Below are 21915 nucleotides of genomic sequence, written 5' to 3'. Positions count from 1 at the left end.
TATTGTGATATATACGTTGCCCTTTGGGGAGAACTTGTTCCTACCTTTGAGAGTCCATAAAAATAGAAGCAGACAGCATTTTTGGGGTTTAATGTATTTTTTATGTTGCGATAACCGACATAGGAAAGTGCATGCTCCTTTTCGTACACCAGGCAAACAGTATATCACGTAATGGGAAATATAAACATCTGATGATGAGCAAAAGGAACATCCATCAGTGCACGTCTTTAGCTAAGATCCTGCGTATGGGGTCTACCAAAGCCCTGCGCTTAATTTATAATTTAACGTCCACACTGTCTCCATGAGCCGATAAATTTTTACTTCGTTAACCGTCTCTATTACTGAAGGACAGAAGGTGACTGAGGTTCTTGAAATCGTTCTGCGCAAACAGGGGTTTAATAAGTGGAACTGAAAACAGAGCAGTCATTATGGAGAGACAAGTTCCATAAGCAGCCCTTCATTGCAGACCTTCGCTGTACCCCATCTAACCTGTAAACGGAGACATACTTTTCACTCAGCTACTAACAATGACGGTAATAATGACTGGTAGGTGCCGTACAGTGCTATGTGACTGTACGAGACTTGAGACACCGTGTAATTCTTGGTAATTCAATAGCGTCTAAATTTGATAGGGGTGATTATCCGCAAATAGCATCATCAGTGAGCCGTGGGATGAAACCTCCGGCGTCTCCTTTGACTGTTTCTCAAACAGCCGCCTCCCAGGATCAACGCATTTAGCACACATGGCGGATTCCTCCTCCTCATCCAAGAGCTCCACAGCTGGAATTTAGGCTAAGAAACTTGCTGCGGGTCAAAGCTGCGAAGAGAAAGACAGATGGGGTGAAAGGGCCATGTCTAACCCTCCTCTAGACCATCACTAAGCGTCCAGCGCAAATTACCCTTTAGGTTGTACTTTAAAAGGCAGAAACAGGGGGTGGACACTTCATCAAATCAAAAAAGTCCATTTTCCTTGAGCCCTTTATTTGTTTAACACAGAAGGGGATGTAAGAACAAAAAGGTGACTCCTCAAGCCTGCATGTGTCACTTTAACATCACAACAAATGAGGATATAGACTATTCCAAACTGAATGGGATCCTTATATACACAATACAGCCCTACAAAACGCTGCATTCTTTTATAAACATCTATTTACTGTACCCTAACTGTCTGGTCTGCTGTAAAAATAGATTTTTTTTTTTTTTAATAATATTAACTTAAGTGAAACCTTGTGCAGTCTGCTGTATTTGCTCAGACAGGACACAAAACTATACAGGTGGTCCCCGACTTACGAAGGGGTTACGTTCTGAGAAACATATCGTAAGTTGAAAATACATTTAATACACGTAACCTACCGAACATCATAGCCTAGCATATATGCGGTGGTCATTACGGGCTTGCCACCTTCTTGCTGGGCAATTATCTTGAGTTTTTCCTCAAGAGTAATTGCCCTCGTCTTCTTTTTCCTAGCAGTAGCAGGAGACACAGATGGGCGTTTCTGTGACATTATGGATGCACAAAACACAACTGGAGTGGGAGATGCGGATCGCTTCCGCTGCCTAGCATCTCGAGAGAGTATCGCACCACATATCACCTGGAAAAAAATCTAAATTCGAAATTCTAAGTACGATTTTTACTGAATGTCTATTGTCAGCTCACCATCGTGAAAAATCCTAAGTCAAACCATCATAGGTCGAGGAGCATCTGTAATGTAGTTCTTTATTCTAAGGTGTATTCACAAAGTTATAAAAGGTTGAAGAAATTTATTTCTAAATGTATTAGAAACTATTTGTATTAATTATAATTTAATAATATAATTTAACATGCAATAAAGAAGCAACCAACCAACCAATGTCAACAACCGCTTGTCCCAAGCAGGGTCGCGGCAAACCGTAGCCTATCCCAGCAACATAGGTCATAAGGCCAAAGGGGGAGGGGGCACACTCAGGACGGGACGCCAGTCTGTCGCTAGGCACCCCAAGCAGGACTCAAACCCCAGACCCACCACACACCAGGCCAAACCCGCTGTGCCACCACACCCACCCCAAAAAAAGTGTTACACATTTATTTCAATAAAATGAATATACTTCTTTATTGTAAAATTCTTTATTCTGATGCTGCTTGTGAAACAGAGAAGTCTCTTTCTAAATTGCAGTATCCAAATACTCCTTTCACTGTATGAAACAAAACATAATGAATACACCTCAGTTTAAAACCAAATACTGCTCATTCAGTTCATTTGGAATTTAATTTAGTACAAGTGATTTTAGTGAGGGCAGAGTGTAACCTAATACAGAATTTTTTGTGGTATGACCATAGCAGTCTCGAGGGGAAGCTCTGCCACCTGGTAGGATTTGTTTTATTTTTGGTAGCCTGTGGAACCGAATGTGGAGTTTTGGGTGGATTGTCCGCCATCACTGCAGGGTGATACAGAGATTTTCTTTCTAGCGTTTTTATTAGTGAGCCCAGCTCTTCCAAAGACATCAAGTAGCTCTGAGGATTCTAAGGACAACGTTGGCTTCCACAGTGAGGACGACGGTTCTTAGGATGCAGACTACATTGAAGAACACTCTTTTCTTCTCATGGAGGACCATGGTACCTATCCCGAGTGAGTTCCTTCTGCTCATGAGGTTGTGTTAGGAGTCCTGGGCCTCACCAGTGAGCCACCAGAGTGCCAACAGGAGCATCTTGTGCCCCTACTCCGTGGATCCACTGTGAAGGAATGACCGAAAGTTCGTGACAGTCTTCGACCCCTTCGTGTGGGAGCCTTCTTGGCAAAGTTTGTCAATGTTGTCAATAAACACTGGGATTTGCAGGATGAGCTGGGCTTTTGGAATGGGCAGCAACAGTTTCACTTCTGCCTGCGCATTGGCCCTGCGGGGATTGAATATTTCTGCCACCCCACTACATATGTCAGCACTTGCGACAGCTCGGGCTACCCATTTTATCAGGGTCAAACTCCCTCCTGTTGCCTGTGTTGGGGCTGGGAGCACATGGGCAAGAACTATAAGGACACTGTGCTGGCGGTGTTTAGAGACCGGCCACCTGACCCTTGCTGTGCACTGGGTACAGAAGAGAGGGTCACCTTTTCTGCAGCTGCCCTCTGCGTAGGCCGCCCTGCCTATCGGTGGTCCTTTGGAGTGCAGCGTCGGCACAAGATGACCTGAGGGCATCTCCCTTGCCAACAGGTCTTGAGCGCAGTGGTGGATGCTGAGGTAAAGGACGATTTAGCGGTGGCTAGTACTGCCACGTCTCATTCGGCTGGCACTTCAGTTGTGCCTCTGGCTGAAGAGGACTCTTGCTCTTCTGGTCATGAGGACACAACCTTGGACTTCTCAAGGGTGTCCAGGAGGAAGGACAAAGGAGCGAGTTCAGGCATGTCACCAGTACAACACTGGTGCCTGTTTTGATGGGCACCCCTCACAAGGGCCGAGAAGATTATCTTCCTCCTCAGTCAGACCTGATCGTTCAGGTGTTGGTTATTGATTTGTCTCAAGTGGGGTCCCCTCATAAGCTTAGCTTTTCAGGGTCTATTGAGGGATCTCTCCTGGAAGCTGGGGAGGAGGGGCATTATTGTTTAGAGAACTTATTTAATCCCTGAATTGTATTTGATTTTAGTGTGATTTTAACATTGGTTCATAATGAATAGTTTAATACTGAGTGTTGTTCTTATTGTTGTCCTTCAGTTATTTAATGTAATTCTGGGTTAATTTTAGTGGCTTGGATTCACTATATGGGGTGATTTTAATATAATATAATGTGCTGTGGGGGGGTACAGGGTTGCGGCAGGTTTGGCTGGGTCCTGCTGTTTGCTGGGTCTGGGGTTCGAGTCCTGCTTGGGGTGCCTTGCGATGAACTGGCGTCCCGTCCTGGGTGTGTCCCCCTCCCTCTCCAGCCTTGTGCCCTGTGTTGCCGGGTTAGGCTCCAGTTCGCCACAACTCCACTTAGGACAAGCAGTTCCAGACAGTGTGTGTGTGTGTGATAACATGCTGTGAAACAAGAAGACCCAAAGGAAAATATAGGTAAGGTGTATGGCGACATCCTGGGAACAGGCCAAGGGATGGCCTTTCTTGAGCGGTAGAGTTGTCAGGTAAGTTTCCTTAATAATGCTGTAACAACGTTAATAAATGATGAATAATATACTATTGATTCCCTTCAAAGTATTTGCGAGTTAAGTTCTGTAACAAAAAAATTACTTGGACAAAGCCATAATACATGAATTGAGCTGTAAAACTTTTTTCAAAAAACCATTTCAGGCACATAAAAAAATAATTTGAAAAAGTCACTGAAAATAAAAACTTGACTGATTCATTTCTTGAACATGTACAAAGTTTATCAACTTCTCACCTCTTTCACCTTTGTTCTTTAGCTTTAGTTTCATCACCATGGTAACAGTCTGTCTTATTACAGAATGACCAGAACTCAGTGTGGAATCAAATTGCATTAATTCAGTCTCACACCATTCTTCTGGGTAGGTGCATTTTATCTATCAGTTTGGATGGTAATGAGGAGCCAAAAAACACTACCACACACACTCCATGAGGAATGCTGAAGACATGTAGAGTAATAAGCATGCAATCATGTTAATTATGTGCAGAGTGATTTCTTTGTAGATTTAGTCTCTAAAGAATTTTTTTTTTTGTGTGTGGCTACTGCTGAAACAATATTTAAAAATTCCAGATATCTGCAACTTCAGATCCAACCATATGCAGATAAAAAGTGGGCAATTAAAAATAATGTTATGGAATAAACTGAGTTTTTCTTCAGTTAGCAAATTATTGGTATTGCCATTTTCTCTGTTGAAGTTGTACAAAAGATAATATTGTGTCCATTTACAAAAGAATATAGATATATTTTGGTCACGAGCAGAAATTTAATAGATTCTTCTCTTTTGAATTTTCGCTTTATAATACTAAGAACCATCAACCATTTTGGGCAAGCTGGAGTGAGAATTCTAATGTTCCTTCTATTGGTATCATAAATGGAAAAATGAAACTATTTGCAAGGCTCAGTAATGTCCAACTCTAAGTAATGTATTACCTTCTCTATACTAACAATGAATATATATATACATACACAGACAATCCCCGGGTTACGAACGCTCGACTTACGTATAACCCGTAGTTACAAACCACCACCCGTAAAGCCTATTATACAAAAAATCTGAGTTATAAGCAATGGTTCGTAATAAATGGCCGCTACTTTGGGATGCGCATTAAAAAATTGCGCGACTACAGCGGTTCATCAGCTCGCGGGCGCGTGAGCCCGAGGTACGACAAAGACTTGTTCTTTTCAGTCGGACCACGTTGCTTTTTACCAGTGGAAGTGTTTCTTTAATGTTTTTTATGCATAGAAAGGTACTCTATATACTAAGGCAAACATTTGACTAACTGACGTTAGATACGAACCATACCTAACTTTTCCAACTTATGTACAAATTCGACTTAAAGATAGACTGCCTGTATCACACATACTGATACTCATACTAACAACATATTTAAAACCATTACAGTTTATTTGGGCATTGGGTTAGTTTCACATTCAGAGATTTGGAATATTATGAGTAAACCTACAGCTGACCAGGTCGCATATATATTTTTATATCATGGCCATCCATATTATTACAAATCCATAAGTTTTATAGCTTCAGCGAGAAAGAATTTCTCACCACTCATCAGGGGGATTCAGATTTTGTGCTCATTTTTGGAATTTCATTGTCCACATTGGCCTTGAATACAACTTCTCTGACCTTAGAATTACCCAGTGTGTGAATTGGTGAGTGGCTCTGTAAGTGTGTGTACACCCTACTTGCTCCTCCTTGGTCTTGGGCTCAGTGCTTCCAGGATAGGCCTGGTTCATCATGATCCAGCTCAGGAGAAGCAATTATTGAAACTGGATAGATTAATAGTTTTTTCCCTTGCTCAGCATTATTTATAACAGTTTTCACCTAAACTAATTATAGAACCTTACAGGTTTGCAACTGTTGGTGGCGCAGTGGTTTGAGCTTCCACGTTCACTTAAAGAACCCAGGTCTGAATCCCCCCCCCCCCCCACTCCTGATGAAGGCATTTACTCAGAATTGATGCAGTAGAAATTACCATGCTGCATAAAATGGGTAAATCACTGTAAGCAGGTGAGCATACAAACCTCCCACTTGAAGCTGCTTTGGAGAAACATGCCCGATAAATTTTAAAAACAACTGATACTCATGCAGTTCAGCCTTGACCTGTATGCCCTCTCTCAAACTTGGTTGGTAGTCTCATCTTGCTTTAAAAAATCATGTATTAAAGTGTCAACTGTCAGACCTCTTTCATAGGTGACACACGCTGGTAATTGGCATTCAATTTAATTTGACCCACCTTTCTACCTGCTTTTGTAATTGCTATTCTGCCACTTCAAAATTTCAGTTCTTTTTCATGCGGTGGTTCCATTAACATTTTTCCATCCTTTTTCAAAAATATATATTGCACTTTTATGAATGTTCTTCGTGTTCTCTTGGAAGTTCCATCATAAAAGCACAAAGCGACCCCAAAACAGGAAAACGTGAATGTTAAAATATTTCACTACACTGCAGTCAGAAATAATGGGGATAATTTAATGACCTCGTTTCTCAGTGGTTTGACCATTTCACCAATTGATTTACTGCAGAAGGTGGAATGAATTGAGAAGTTGGGCTTCAGTGAAACGTGTATCACACTGATTCAAAGTAGCGGACGGGCAAGTCAAGTGAAATACTATTATTCAGATAAATAGAGTTAATTGAGCACAACAAGTCCAGGTTTTATTGAGCAATAAATCACTTTGCTTGCGTTTCTGAAGACCGAGACTAATGCTTGGACTTCAAAAAGCTTTAAAATATTAGCCTACATGTTTTTCATGCATATAGCAACTGGTTTTCTGAAGTATTTACATAAGATCCCAAGAATCGGTACAGTTTTAAAATTTTTAAAATAATTTAAAATGCATTTTTTTGTAATTATGAAATATTTAGTAGTAGGATGTCCGCAATTTAGTAGCGGTCACGTCTGGATGGAATAACGCTACCGTTGGCCCATCGATACACAGTGTTGTACAGTTAAGGGAATTTATAGGTAAAGATCAAACGGTTTGTTTTTAGCTAGAAAATTATCTTTGAGTGCAAAAATGAACAGTCATCTTATCTTATTTTTAATAAGTAATTTTCATGAGAGAAAAAAACGTGATTCGGTTGCTTAATCCTGCTGAACAGCAAAAGTTAAAGGAAAAAAGTGCTTTAACAGATCCCGAAACATCCGATTTATTCTGACATTCTAATCACCTCCGAGAAACATTATATTTAACGCAAAAGCTGTAAAATCATAAAAGTAAGTTGTAATTTCCCCCAGAAGCTGAACATAAAATTTTTAAATCTCAGACTGAATTTAAGAGCTGAAAGGATGCCTCGACTACGACTTCTTATTGTTAGCTAGGTTTGAAGCCTCTTTTCATGCTGGCTGTATTTCTGCTGCGATCAAGGTTGGCAGCTAGCTCTAAGTTTAGCTCGGCGCCATTTCGACCTCCACAGATCCCAGCGCCCGCTGCCTCCCTGGGCCTCGAGTGTGGCTAACAAGCTAATCAGAGTCTCGGTGTGAGCGTCTGGTGCTCTGGCGCATTCCTGCCTCTCAGGCGCTTGCTCAGGGATGGCGGCGGCATGCGGCACTCCTCTTGGATACAATCAGGCCAAGAGCCCCCCGCCGCACACACCACTCAACGTGGTACATTGCACACAAGCCCACCCCCCAACAGAGTGGCATCCACCAAGGTCAGTGTGGAAGGAAGAAATCCCCGAGTCGCTCTGGTCCTTTTCCTCAGGTCGACAATAAGCGAACGTCTTACTGCCAAAAGGAGGGAAAGTTAACGTGAATTTCACTGTAGCAATTCGAATCTTTTTTGTTATAATCAATAAGTTTAATAGTTGATTATACTTATATAATAAGTATAACAGAGTATCATATACTACAGAGTAGTAGAATAGCATGAGTTTTAAAACCCACTTCTGCTGTAGAGCACTTGATCGAGGAACTTACCCTGAATCAGGGTCTGGATTTTGGTGTTCGCTGGCCCTAGATACACTTTGACTCCGAAATGTGTGAGAAGACAGATAAACACCAAATTAATTGCATTAACTGACATGATGTACTTCTATCTTAATGCTTAACCACGATCGATGTGGAAACCATCTACTGATGAAGAAATTCTTTTTTTAAATATATTCCTGAAATTTTAGTTGCTTTAAGTTTATGTGGCACAACCATTTTGCCTTAATTTTTCAACTTTTTAATATTTTCTCTTTTTTTTTGGCCCTAAACAGTCATAGGCTTTGGAACTGGAACTGTGCCTGCAGTGTCTAACTGAAAATCCGGCACTTCCTTGAATTTCTCCAGTAAAAATTATTCAGTTCTACAAATTGCTAAACTGCTGTAAGTAGCTTAGTGTACTAACTTGGCAGTGTAAGTCCCTTTGGACAAATGTTTCAGATAAAAAAAAAAAATGTATCTATTAGACTGTAGTCATTGATTTGATCAGACTAATAGACAATATGTTATTTTACTGGCACATCAGCTTTCATTTATATACATATATGCTGTCAAAAAATATTTGCCACTTTCCCATTTTCTTTTGACTTGCAGCTTTTTGACATTAAATAAGATCAGACCTTTATCACTTCGAGTCGTGTGTGAATGAAGACTGAGAAAGAAAAAAGTGACAGTAGTACAGTTTCCGTGTCATTCCACTGGTGTAGAAGATAATAAAATGTGCAATCGCAGGTGTGAAAAAGTAATTGTTCCTAAGTTTATGCCTAATTAAAGACATTTCACAGCGCTGTGTGTGTTGTTTTTTTCTTTTTTTTTTGATGACTTAAGTGTATATTAAAGCTGTTAAAACTATTAGTGTTTCAGAGCATTAAAGGCATACAAAGAAATTAAATAAGATTTTTATTTGCTGAAGTAAATTTTGAAAGAAAACATCCCCAAATCTGATCATGCACCCTCCTTTCAAATTTCGCCTCCCCCGAGCGCTTCGACTTTATGCACCGAAGGAGACGCGCGCTGCGCAGCAGGTTCAAGTCGCAATTTTTGCAGCGACTCTTGTGGCTCTGCAACCATCCGTGGGCACATTTCTCCCGTTCTCGCGAAGGAACCGACGGGTAGGCCACTTGAAACGTTTCCTCCCTGTCTTCAAAGGAGGAGATATCTTCTAAGCTCACTTGCAGGTAGCCGATGTTCAAACGCAGAGGAGGTCAGGGGTTAACTGCTGCTGAGAGAGCGCCGCATCGCAACACATTAGCTCCCTGCCCGCAGTGACATTTCTCATTTTTCACCGAGCGCGCATCGCCCGGCGCCCCGAGGCAAACGCGCCGTGTCCATCCCGTGGCTCGATCCAAATTGGTGTAGCGCGCCGTCTCCTCCGCGTTACCCTGCCTGACAGTTTATTCCTCCTCTTCCCTCACAATTCAATCGAGGCTCTAACTGCTTCCTGATTAAAGGAAGAAGTGTTTCCTTAAACGCAAATCGGTCCGCTCCAGCAACAGATTCCCAGCACCGGCGAGAGCTCGATGGAATAAGTTGGAAATAAAGCGATAAAAGTACGTTTGACGTGTCTAACTAGACGCGTTCGGCCGGCGCGCTTTCCTGGCTTCTGATTGCACTCCTCCTGTCACTCGCTTTCGCAAACAGTAACACCGCCTGCGCTGTAACTACCCAGAGCGCTTTTGTTTGTGTCTTATAATTGCTGTGATAAAAAGACAACAACGGCAGCGGCAAAATGTGACCCTGCGAAACAAAGATTCTCGGAAACGGCGCAAAATCATGATTAAAGTCAGCTTTGTGCGGATATATATAAATCCGCGTGTTATCCTCTAATATCCAAGTTACAACTCATTGATAATTTAATGATGTATAGCACGGGTCAGGCAGAGGAGTGAAAATAATGATGACAATCATTTTGCATATTTACTGGAGCGGGGTGGACTGCCATCTGCAATTTTACGGCTGAATTCAAATCGCTTTACCCTTTCTGGATTTTGAGGACGTTACCATACGCTTGTGGGTATTCGGCTGCAGCGACCGTCGTTTTGCAGCGTCCGATATTTACGCTCGAAAATCAAATAGTCCCGAAAGACATCTTTCTGAAAGGGAAACGTACGTTTTTGAATCAGCAGTGGGAGGAGTTAAATTGCAGGCCCAGTGAAAATATAGCCTTGTGTCTACAGCTGATGTTATACAGGCTGCCAGACAACTGGCACCCTCGAGGAATGCGCCAGAAAAGTATTCATTCTGAAGAGCAATAAGTACGACTGAAATTAAATGTATGTTTTTGAGTGGTGTTAAAAGGGAGCTCATATTCGGCGTGTTCCCGTAACGTGTTCTGCATGCAGCGAAAGGCCTTTCCCTCCGTGTTTGTTTTGCTGGCAATCAGCAATTTTAACTATAATTTGTGGTTATAATCAGAAATAAATTGGGAAGGTATAAAACAGTAATGGATGTGATGATAATAGCTGTCTTCGCCACCACAATTATCGTCATCAAGACTGTACTTGCTTTGTGATCACGTAATGAATACGTTGTGATTTATGGAGATGAAAGTAATTGACACCCGCAGAATATTCCGAGAAATAAGACTGGGAACCCACTTGAGTGACAAGCCGGAAGGATCAAATTAATTCAGTTTATAATTTCTCAGGGTTCACTTTTAATTTTTTCATATATCCTTCTGTTATAAGCATTTTCAAACATGGGAAAAGCTGGTTGCTGGAACAGTACTTCTTCATCTTGCAGTATATTGTTTTTTCTCAAGCTGCCTTTGAGGCGTCATGTGCTGTTGTGTGACGTTGACCTCTGCCCTCCAAGGGGCCCTGGCTGTCAAACACAATCACAAATTGCAAATAAGACTGGAGACAGTGGCGGGCAAGGGGCAACCCCCGTCAGAGCAGGCCAAGGAACTGATGGAAGAGGGGGCTGTGGTTTGTGAGAAAACAGGAGCAGATCCCATCATGCCGCCTGCATCGAGCTGTTTGGTTGAGTTTTTTAACGTGCATCTGCATATTTATTAGCTGGGGATGACTCATGGCAGTGATTGATCAACTGAGATCCTCTTGTAAAGTCTTTGCTATAGCACTTGACCATCTTCCCATGGAGACCAGCACAGTGGTCTTCTCCAAATTAAAACTGCCATGGTGATGTAAAGAGTCACCTGCCGTTGACCTCGCCATTCAAACACATTTTTAACCTGATCATTTAGTTAGCAGCAGCAGCTATGTACAAGTTTCATGACGTACTTCATGTGAAACGCGATCAGTCCTGTATGACCCAAATGGTTGACCTCATGCCATCAACAGAGCTCATCCAACACGAGCGTCTCAACAAATTATTGTTCCTAACTTCTGTCAGCAATATATTAAACTTTAACACAGCTGTGCACTAAGCGTTCATTGCATGTCTCCTGACTGAAATTTACTTCCCTGTGTTGGTCCATGTCGCCATATTTTTGATTAAATAGATACTGTACAAATACAATATGCCGAAACCCTCTTTGTCATATTTTCTATTCCTCCGATTGGTGATATAGTAGTCATTATGTCTTTCTTCCGTATTCCCTAATCTATCAGCATCATCCCAGATGTATGGGCTGCATTTTCTTCCTATGTGAGAAGAGGCATGAACATGGGATGGGATCATGCGGTTCCTGCGCCTACCCACTGCTGTAATACCCTCGGTTATAAAGGTCCTCTATAAGGGGATTAAGCAGAAGTGTACCAGCTTCAGAAAAAAATTAAATAAAAAAGCAGCGTACAGATGGGGAGGCAAGGAAACGCCTCCCAGCAAAGTAAGCAGACGATCGCCACGTTCTGGAAATCGGTTCTGAGAATTTCTCGTTTTATGCTGAATGTCTTGCCTGTTCGTGTACACTCAGCTGTTGACATACTGCACATGGTGAAGTCACCCATCCAAAGTCTCGGTGCTGCAAAGTTTGACCCACTGGGATGAACAAAGTGCTGAAATTGTCCGCAGTTCCTGCAAAACCATGCCCTGTACTGACAGCCTGGCACATATGCTCTAAATAATGAATAAAATTCTGATGCTAACAGGGGCTCATGAAACAGGGTAACTGCAGGAGCACACAGGTGACACACACTTGACTACATGATGGACACCTATCAAAGCTGCCATTCGCCGCACCAGATGACTCTCCGCAGTGTGTCCCCAAGAGGATCCAGACCACAATATCATTATGTACTGTCTGGACCTTTTAGCTGTTGGGTTCAGACCCCGGAGACGATAGCACACAAGCTCGTTCAGTTACTGAAATCCCAGCAGGTGATGAGTCATCAAGCAACACAGGGAGACTTGACCGAGTATTGAACCGCATCGCATCTCCACTCTGTTGGTGGTCCGTCCTGTGTGCTGCGTTGCATTATGGGGGATGTCAACTTCAAGCAGGCTGCACTACAGCAGTGCGGCAGATGTGTCCCATCAGATGCTGTTTAAGCGTTGCCAGGACGGTCCTTTTTTTAAAAAAAAACCAACAACAGAACAGTACAGAAATACATTCACATGCATAGAACAAGGGCAAAAGGTCACAACGAATCACAGGTGCCCATCACGTAGCACTGTCTAATACCTTCCAGAAGGGTGTCCAGACCTTTCTGGAATTCTTTTAAATTATCATACAGATCAAATGGTTATTTTTTGTAGCTGATTAAGACATTTCATAAAGCTTCATTAAAAAACAAATTTGGGTTGTGGTTTAATAAGAACATAAAAGGGAAAATATAACTTTTTGGTAAGGATTTTTTTGAATAATTTAATGAAGACGGCTACATATAAGAGTAGCCTTATGTTGAAATAACACTGACATGTCCCCAGAAATTTACAATGAAGACGTACAGAAATAAGGTGGATTCTGTCCCCCGGATGCATCTCTTTTCTGATCTAACATACATGCATTACCCTCTGAAAAAGTGGCGACTTTTCCTCTCGCTCCCTCTTGTTGGGTTTCTTCCGACACAGTTCTCGAATTTTCTGTCTTTTCCGCTAATGCACCTGCCCATTCTGTAGGACTTAAAGGGCAGATATTTGTACATTTTCCATGTATTAAGAGGACTGCCAAAAAAGGGTTTACATACAACGTCACAGGTCACATAGCGAAAATGAGAACCACTTTTAGCCCCTTTTGTGGAGCAAGTAAGAAGTTCTGTTGAGTCTGTTTACAGTCAAGTTTGTGATGAATTACTAATGAATGAGTAATGACTGAGTAATACACAGTCCTGATTGTTCACCATGGTAGGGAAAGTGTGTCCCCCATCCCCCAGCGATTTTCTTGTATTTCCAAGGTCTTTGAATTTGTACATTTCTCTTTGGTCTCTCTATAATGTCTTTTATTACTATTGGAATGTACTCATCTCTATTATTTTTAAAAAGATTTATTATTATTATTATTATTATTATTATTCACTGTATTTCACTTTATCCCAATAAATATGCCTTATTCTGTTTTATTTTACTTGTTACACGTGCAGGCACATATGTATGTGGTATATAATGCCTGGTGAAATTCTGCGCATGAACACCAGTAAAACATTTTTTAGGCTTTATTGTGTCTCATCAGTGTGTCCCCGAATAGCCAAGAATTGTCTGAAACAGATCAATTGTAGTAATTACTAAGCGAGATTGTTCAGTAGGCCTTCATATGAAGAATGTAGACTGCGGGCCAGTGTTAGTGCTACAAAGGAACACCAGCCGCACGGACAGTAATTAATACATTTTTCATAATTGCAGAAAATAATGTCGCTCTGCGCTGCCGTATCGCTCTGGGGCGACGAACAAGAAGGTAGATGTCTTTGGAGCACAATGGCGATATATGGAGACAGCAGTTCTTCTAAAAGAGATGCTAATGTGCGTAATGAGCAAAGAGTGTGCCGTGCGCCAGAGGTCGAACAGCACTTGTGCGCATCCATGCAGACAGAATACAAGACAGTGCACCCCTTGGCTCCACACTAAAACAAACAAATATATCAAAGCATAATTAAGTTCATGTACACCTAAAGGACACAAATAGCTGGAGGTTATTTATGTTGTCGTTTTATTATGATGGTTCATAATTAAAACAGAACTCCCAGAGGATTTACTTATTTTTATGAGGGTGTGCGGGAATTGAGCTGGGGCCCAATTAGATCCTTTGTCGCCCGTGACAAGTGAATAAGAAGTACGCAAAGTCAAATTAAAGTCAGATTTTTCTCACAAAGTTTTCTTTTCTTAATAACGGAAACAAAAAGGAGCACAAATGAATTCAGTGAAGTGATAACTCAGCTACAAAGCACACCTACGTCGCAAAACACACCTGCTAACTTTGTAACTCCAGTCTTTCAAATGCAGCTCATTACCTCAACAGCTGACACTTGCCAAATATTTATTGTGTTTATAATATCAGTAAATCTAAGTGCACAGCTGGGTTCAGCCACAATATCGGTGTAGCCAGCTGTCAACACAACACTGCTGGAGGATTTGCCCGGAGGTGAGCAATGACAGATATGTGTCAGTGTTTGGGTATTTTACCAGGCCTGCTTCTAAAGTTCCGCTTTCAGAGTTTGAGAGGAGCAAAAAAGTGGAAGTATGTTCACTTTCTTTTACTGAGCCGTAACTATATAATTAACCATGTCACAGTAGGGGACAGTTGCAGCCACTCCTAATACCTGACAGCCTTCCTTCCAATGCCAAGAAATTGAGCAGAATTATTACTGTTTGTGTTTGTCCATAGGGGGGTGCAGTGGGTTGGACTGGGTCCTGCTCTCTGGTGGGTCTGGGGTTCGAGTCCCGCTTGGGGTGCCTTGCGACGGACTGGCGTCTCGTCCTGGGTGTGCCCCCTCCTCCTCCAGCCTTAGCCCCTGTGTTGCCGGGTTAGGCTCCCGCTCCCCGTGACCCCTTCTGGGGCAGCGGGTTGGACAATGTGTGTGTTTGTCCATTTATGTGATTCCTTTCTATGAAATATTTTACTGTGATGAGCTGCTTAGTGTGATTTATTCATTTATACGGTTGAGTAAGTTTTGAATCACCCAGAAATGTTCATATTTTGAGCTGAAGTTTTTATTCACAAAGGTAGAATGAAAGTGTTCAGAAATCATAGTCAATACATTGGTAATATCATTACATATTTTTATTTTATATAACTGTTCTATGCATCAAACCTTACATTTATGAAAGAATTCACCACTGTGATGGCCAAGTCCATCAAAGACCATACAAGCATTAACCACAGGATGGTATGAAATTTGTAAAATACAGTGCTAACCTTCCTGATTCGTTATTCTTTGCACTCTGTGTAAATTTCAAACCTTACCAGCACCAAAGCAGCCCCATACCATTACACTTCCTCCACCTCGACAGAAGGCATCAAGCACTCCTCCAGCATCCTTACATTTGCGCTACATCTCACATATTCAAGAGTTTATTGTCATGTGTACAGTAAACAATTCGTTACACCATACAATGAAATTCTTACTCTGTGAATCCTCTCAGCAGCCTATGACATAAATTGTAAGGACATAAGGAAAAAAAAAAAAGCGTAGATCACTAATTTACAAAAACGATTAGTGCAAAATCACAAATTTACAAAAATTACTATTGTTGTTCTCCTCCCTGATCCAAACATGTCAAACTTAAATTCATCTGTCATAATATTCTTTTCCAGTCCTCCACCGTCCAGTACATGTGCTCTTTTTGCCCATTTTAACCTATTCTTTTTATTAGGCAGTATCAGATGTGGCTTTTTTTTAAAAAATTCTGCCTCTAAGGCCAGCATCCTGGAGTCATCTTTTCACTGCAGATTACTGGTATTTGGTGTGTACTATTTAAAGAAGCAGCCAACTGAGGACCTGTAAAACATCTGTTTCTCGAGCCTCAGACTCTGATGAACTCGTCCTCTTGAGCAGCTGAGTATCTGGGCCTTTCATGTCAACTTCTATCCTGGCTAGAACCAGTTTGCTGTCTTCTCTGAAGACAGTAGTGGACACCTTTGCATGAAATCATTGGCAATCTAACACATTAAGCAGTAATAACTATTTGCAACATTAGTAATGATCTCCTGAAAACATTTTTAAATCAACTTAATGCTACTTTGATTAAAAAAAAAAAAGAAAAAAAAACTATGAATTCTTTAAAAAACATGAACGTTTCTGGGTGATTCCAAACTTTTAAACACTAGTCTACATACATGCATAGAAATTCTGTTCATAACCATACAGAACACTTTTCTGCCGTTTTGTTTACACAAAATAGCCAAAAATTTTGCCTAGAATTTCCCTGATATATCAAATCAATTGTGTGTTATACTGCTATGTGCCCAAATGTTCATCTTTACTGTATTGCAACTTATTTCGTGCACTTCTGCTGGCTTTCTGTGTTTATTTTTGTTAATTTTTATATCAGTGAAATAAGTTTTATACTAAATCTGTTTCTATGACAGTAATGAAAAAGGATAAAATTCTGGTGGGTTAACTGCACAAATAAAATACTGTTGACAAAAATGGTACTTTATTAATTACAGAGTTTTCTGCACACTTCACAGGGGTAGTTATATTAATAAAACATACTGCTCTTTGTGAATCATATCAACAGCACACCCACATCTGTATGTGGAACCAAGTGCCATAAGTTTCAACTGAAACATCTGTCATCTGATCCTGAGACATCGTTCTTTGTTGTCGTTCCAAGTGATGCTAAGAGCTTGTGTTTTTTCCCCAAGATTTAAAAATATTTTTTTTTTCTGTCGTCGTGAAATTCAGAAAGAAGACAGCGAGGCTGTAACAAAGGTTCGTCTCTGTTCATGTAAACTTGAGCGCAGACGTAAAACTGATTGTTGTGCTACTGAGAATGATGGCACCATGGGCAAAACACATTTTATCACTTCATTTAAAAAAAATAAATAAATAAAAAAATCCAGGCTTTATACATTTTGAAAGCTGTTGGAATACATACAGGTATCAGTGTGGTGTAAAAACCAATGAAAAACAGATTTGGGAATACAAATATATTCATGTGTAGCCATAAAACATCCACGTATATCTTGCTGTCTCTGTGCTACACTGTGCATTAAGAATCACATACAATATACATGTTATATAATTATACTTTATAACAGGGTGGCAGTAAGTAGCGTACTGCTTAGACCTGCTGGCCTATAATTGAAGGACCGAGGTTTGAAAATTATGTCATGCTCTTGCACGCCTGATCAGGGTGGTCTTAGAGTAGGGTTGGGTGGCACGGTGACACAGCCAGTAGCGCTGTTGTCTCACAGCACCTGGGTGGAGCGAGAGGATGTGGGTTTGATCACTGCTCAGTCTGTATGGAGTTTGCATGTTCTCCCCGTGTCTGTGTTGGTGTGCTCTGGTTTCCTCCCACAGTCCAAAAACATACTGATCACCCATAGTGTGTGAGTGACAGAGAGAGAATGTGTGTGTGTTCCACTGATGTATGGAAGAGTGACCCATTGTAAGAATGAATATGTGAAAAATAAATGTAATGGAGTAACTTACTTTTTTTGTCATTGTTATTCAGTCTTTATTATTTTCCATTATGACTTCCTCTAAATTAAAATATGGTATTCATTTATGTCTTTTATCTTCACTCCACTACATGTCTTTTGTATGATTTCCTTTATCTTTGGCCTTCATTTCCTTTGTCTGCTTTGGATGTGTCTGGAATTCTAAGCTCCTCTGTTCATGAGCCCTGGGATGGTCAGTTTGATGGGCTCAAGAGACAGTGGGGGGTATATAAGTGCAGTGGAGAGACCGTGATTGTGTAACATCTGCAGAAGTACAATAAATCAGTTCTTTAAGCTTATCTGTGCCTCGTTATTGGAACTCCAAACAACCAGGAATTCTCTAGAAGGATAAATTACAACAATACTTACCCTGAATTGCTACCCGACTGCATAAACAAGTAATCACTGTAAGTCGATTTGCAGAAAAATGCCGGCTTAATGAATGTGAGCTATAAATTAAGAAAATATATTATTCATGTTAATGTGTATTCATATCATATAGTATAACTTTGATGCTGTTTTTTCCCTTTTTACCGTCTTATGCTGTATGGATCCACTCAGTCGAAAATATCTCAAACTTTTATTTAAAGACAATTGAGTTTGAGGTCAAGGTTAGAACAACACATCACTGTCAAACTGGAACTCCAGACCTTTGCTCAAGGCCTTTCCAGTATGAAAGCATCAGTATGTAAATTTTGGGGGTTTTAACCGTGGAATGATGAATTGATAACACATGTTACTGCCACTTAAGGGAATAATGGTAATTTATTGGGTGACAGCTCTCTTTGTGGTGCTCACTTTAAGAGCCCTGCTGCGTTTCTGAGTGATTAAAACCGCGGTTCCCGTTGTGAATTCATGATTACTTTGAACCGAGTGCAAAAGTGACACACCATTCTGGGCCAGGACAGGCAAACTCATGCATACAAACAAAGTGCTCAGACATGTAAATGATCACGCATGTGCTGGAAATACCAGATGCAGCATTCCTAAAACTATCATTTACAGATGTGGTTTTGGACACTCACTTTGGAAGACGGATTGTATTTCAAAGTCATATCGTCACATTGCACCACCTCATAAGGAATGTAACATTCCTGACCATCTTATTGTTTTAAACTGTAATGGTGATTGAGTGTTTTAGTCCTTGATTTACTGATAACACCCATGACCGGAAGCAAACATGACAAATACATTTCATGCTGCATTTTGTAGGGAGAATTTCCATTTAGCAGGAGTGTTTTATTACTTCATAATCAAGTTCAGGTACCATGATGGATAAGGACATATACTTGAATGTGTCATGATCTCTAGCAGTAATACCCTGAGTGACCACTAGAGGCACCATTCAGAAGCATCTGGCTTACTCATCACCTGTGTCCAATGACTCAACCCTTTAGTCATTAGGATTAGGAACTCTTTAAAAGAAGAGAAGGACAGACATTATAGTTCAGTTTCTTGAATTTGCAAAGGTTCTTTTGATTGTTTCCAAAAGTAGTCTTGCACAGTGTTTCCTGATGCAAACTCACTTCCCGTTGCCCATGTATACAGCTCTATGGGGCTGATAAGTGTGTGATGAGACTTTTTCTTTCATTCTTTTATTTTTTTTCAGCATGGGTCTCTTTTACAAGAGGACAACTGAAGTAAGAGTATTTTAAACCCTCTAAAAAGTGTCATCTCTGAAATAAGAACAGAAATCATGTGCAGTTTCATTTGCTTTCAATAATGCAGTTCCCTTCAAATGACATTACACAATACTATATAGTTCCCTGTCATGTTGTTACTCATTTGTATATCTGAATCCCTATATGAAAGACCTGTCTGCAGCAACACTTATCCTAACCCTAACCCTAACCCTAACCCTCAGCTATACATTCCTTATATATTAGGGCGCTGGTCTATAATTAGGCTACATCTCATCAAATTAAATCAGACTACATAGAACTGTTTTCTCTATTTCCGACGATGATAATTGTTCTTGGTGGAAAATGTTTATGCAAGATAATTAATCTGTCATTTGCTGTGAAATCCTGTTCTGTCATTCAGGGCAAACACTTTGACAGAAATACTTTTGTGTTTCCACGCAAACATGTTGAAATTATTTATATATTATGATGATGACTGTTATCAGTGGTTCCAGTAATAGGTTATTGATGAGTAAGTAAAGTGCTCCCCCTCTCACTAAGTCTGCATTGAAAAGCTGACATTTTAAAATGTGTTGGATATTGACATTTCCCAGAATGCTTTGCAGAGGAGGAAATCACTGTAGAGTTGAGGGGTTCTTGTTTTGTAATCTGGAGGTCTCAGGTTCACATCTCTCTTACCGCTGTAGTCCCCTTAATCAAGGTACTAACATGGAAAAGAAAGTGTAAAAATTACCCTGCTGTACACATGGGTAAATCAGAGTAAACTGCTTATTATACCATTCAGTGACTTGCAATAATTTTAGCCATGCGGAAAACATTGAATCACACTTATTCTGCTACAGCTGTGATTTAGTTTAATTCTCCTTTAAAGAACTTTTTGTCTCCTTGGTATAAATTAATTTAATGTTACTATACTGTAACTGCAGCTGAGTAGAGGATGTTCGGGCGAACAAGCCAGTACATTCAAGCTGGCAAAATTCTGCATCTGCAACCATTTTAGATATCACAATGCAAAGCATATTTTATTTTATTTTATTTCATTGCCGTTTTTTACACCAAACTCTTGTATGATTCACAAGAAGACGAAACCATTTTAGGACAAACATGCAAAAAATGTCTTTATATAAGACTGAACACAGTGGGCTATTTAGACACATCCAATGTTTACTGCATCACTAATTCATTGATTTAAACTATTTCCATTTCATCCTGAGGGTCTCGGTAATCAGTGCTGCGCACCTGCCAGCCCCTGTGACACTCCAGTATTTGCTTCTGCTGCTTTCTTTCGAAAATGTAATTGTCTGATATAGAAACCATATTTAATTTTGTACTATATTGTATTTTAGCTCTCTCACTCTAAAGTTGGTGAGTATGTCACTGTATTAAAAACATTCTTTCTGCAAATTAAAACCAGAAATAAATTTCGACAATTGTCAGTAAGTGAGTGTTTATAATAACACAATTTAACTGCCAATTAAATAGGTGGATCTTTCAAGAGTTACCTCATGTAAAGTTAAAAGTTTGGTTACTTGCCAATAGATAAACAGTCTAGGTTTTATAAGGCCTTGTGGTAGCGATCATGCTCGGGGCTTGGAGTGAGTGAAAACAGGTGATGGTTTTACTATTTGTGAGGGTAGCACAGTGGCACAGTGAGTAGCGCTGCTGTCTCACAGCACCTGGGTGGTGTGAGAGGACATGGGTTTGGTTCCTGCTCAGTCTGTGTGGAGTTTGCATGTTCTTTGCATAGGTTTCCTCTGGGTGCTCTGGTTTCCTCCCACAGTCCACAGAGACACTGTTCAGGTCCACCCATAGTGTGTGAGTGACAGAGAGAGTGTGTGTTCTGCTGATGTATGGATGAGTGACCCAGTGTAAGTAGTGTATCTAGCAGTGTAAATCACCATGGTGAATAAGGTGTGTAGGCTCATAACACTACAAGGAGTTCATTGGAAGTTGCTTTGTGGAAAAGCGTCTGCTAAATATGTAAATGTATTTGTGTTCTTGAAGGGGGTTGGTGATTTAATATTGTGCTTGGGGAAAAGTCTAGTCTGGTTGGGGTTACAAGGGGGGCGTAGTGGTGCAGTGGGTTGGACCAGGTCCTTCTCTCTGGTGGGTCTGGGGTTCGAGTCCTGCTTGGGGTGCCTTGCAGTGGACTGGCGTCCCGTCCCATCCTGGGTGTGTCCCCTCCCCCCCTGGCCTTACGTCCTGAGTTGCCGGGTAGGCTCCGGTTCCCCGTGACCCTGTATGGGACAAGCGGTTCAGAAAATGTCTGTGTGTGTGTGTGTGTGTGTGTGTGGTTGGGGTTGCAGGTCTCCTTTTGTTCTTCTTCCTCCTCTGTGGTCACAGGTGGGTGTTGATTAGGAACAGGTGGGTGTTGGTGCTTCCTCCTCAAATCCCCTCCGTCTTGGCTCCCAGGGATGCTACAGGCCTGGATGCAGATTTAAAACAGCAGTAACAATTTTCACTCATAAATCAAAATAGAGGTTTATGCACATATGAAAATAACAATTTTAGCTGTAGGAAATGAGAAAGAAAGTAATTATAGTTGAAAAGTTTTTTGGTAGATTTCTGTGAGGTTAATACCTGTAATTTACAGGCAAACAGTTAAAATCTCCACCTTTCAGCCTCCTGCAATGTTCCACAATAGTTTCATAATGCTCTACCATCTGTGTAGGTGTACTTTTGCAAGGTGGGTTTGTCATGGATGTGCCTGTAGAGGAC

Source organism: Scleropages formosus, chromosome 22 (assembly GCF_900964775.1).
Source record: "Scleropages formosus chromosome 22, fSclFor1.1, whole genome shotgun sequence".
Lineage (NCBI taxonomy): Eukaryota > Metazoa > Chordata > Actinopteri > Osteoglossiformes > Osteoglossidae > Scleropages > Scleropages formosus.
Note: the sequence above shows the minus strand (reverse complement) of the source record.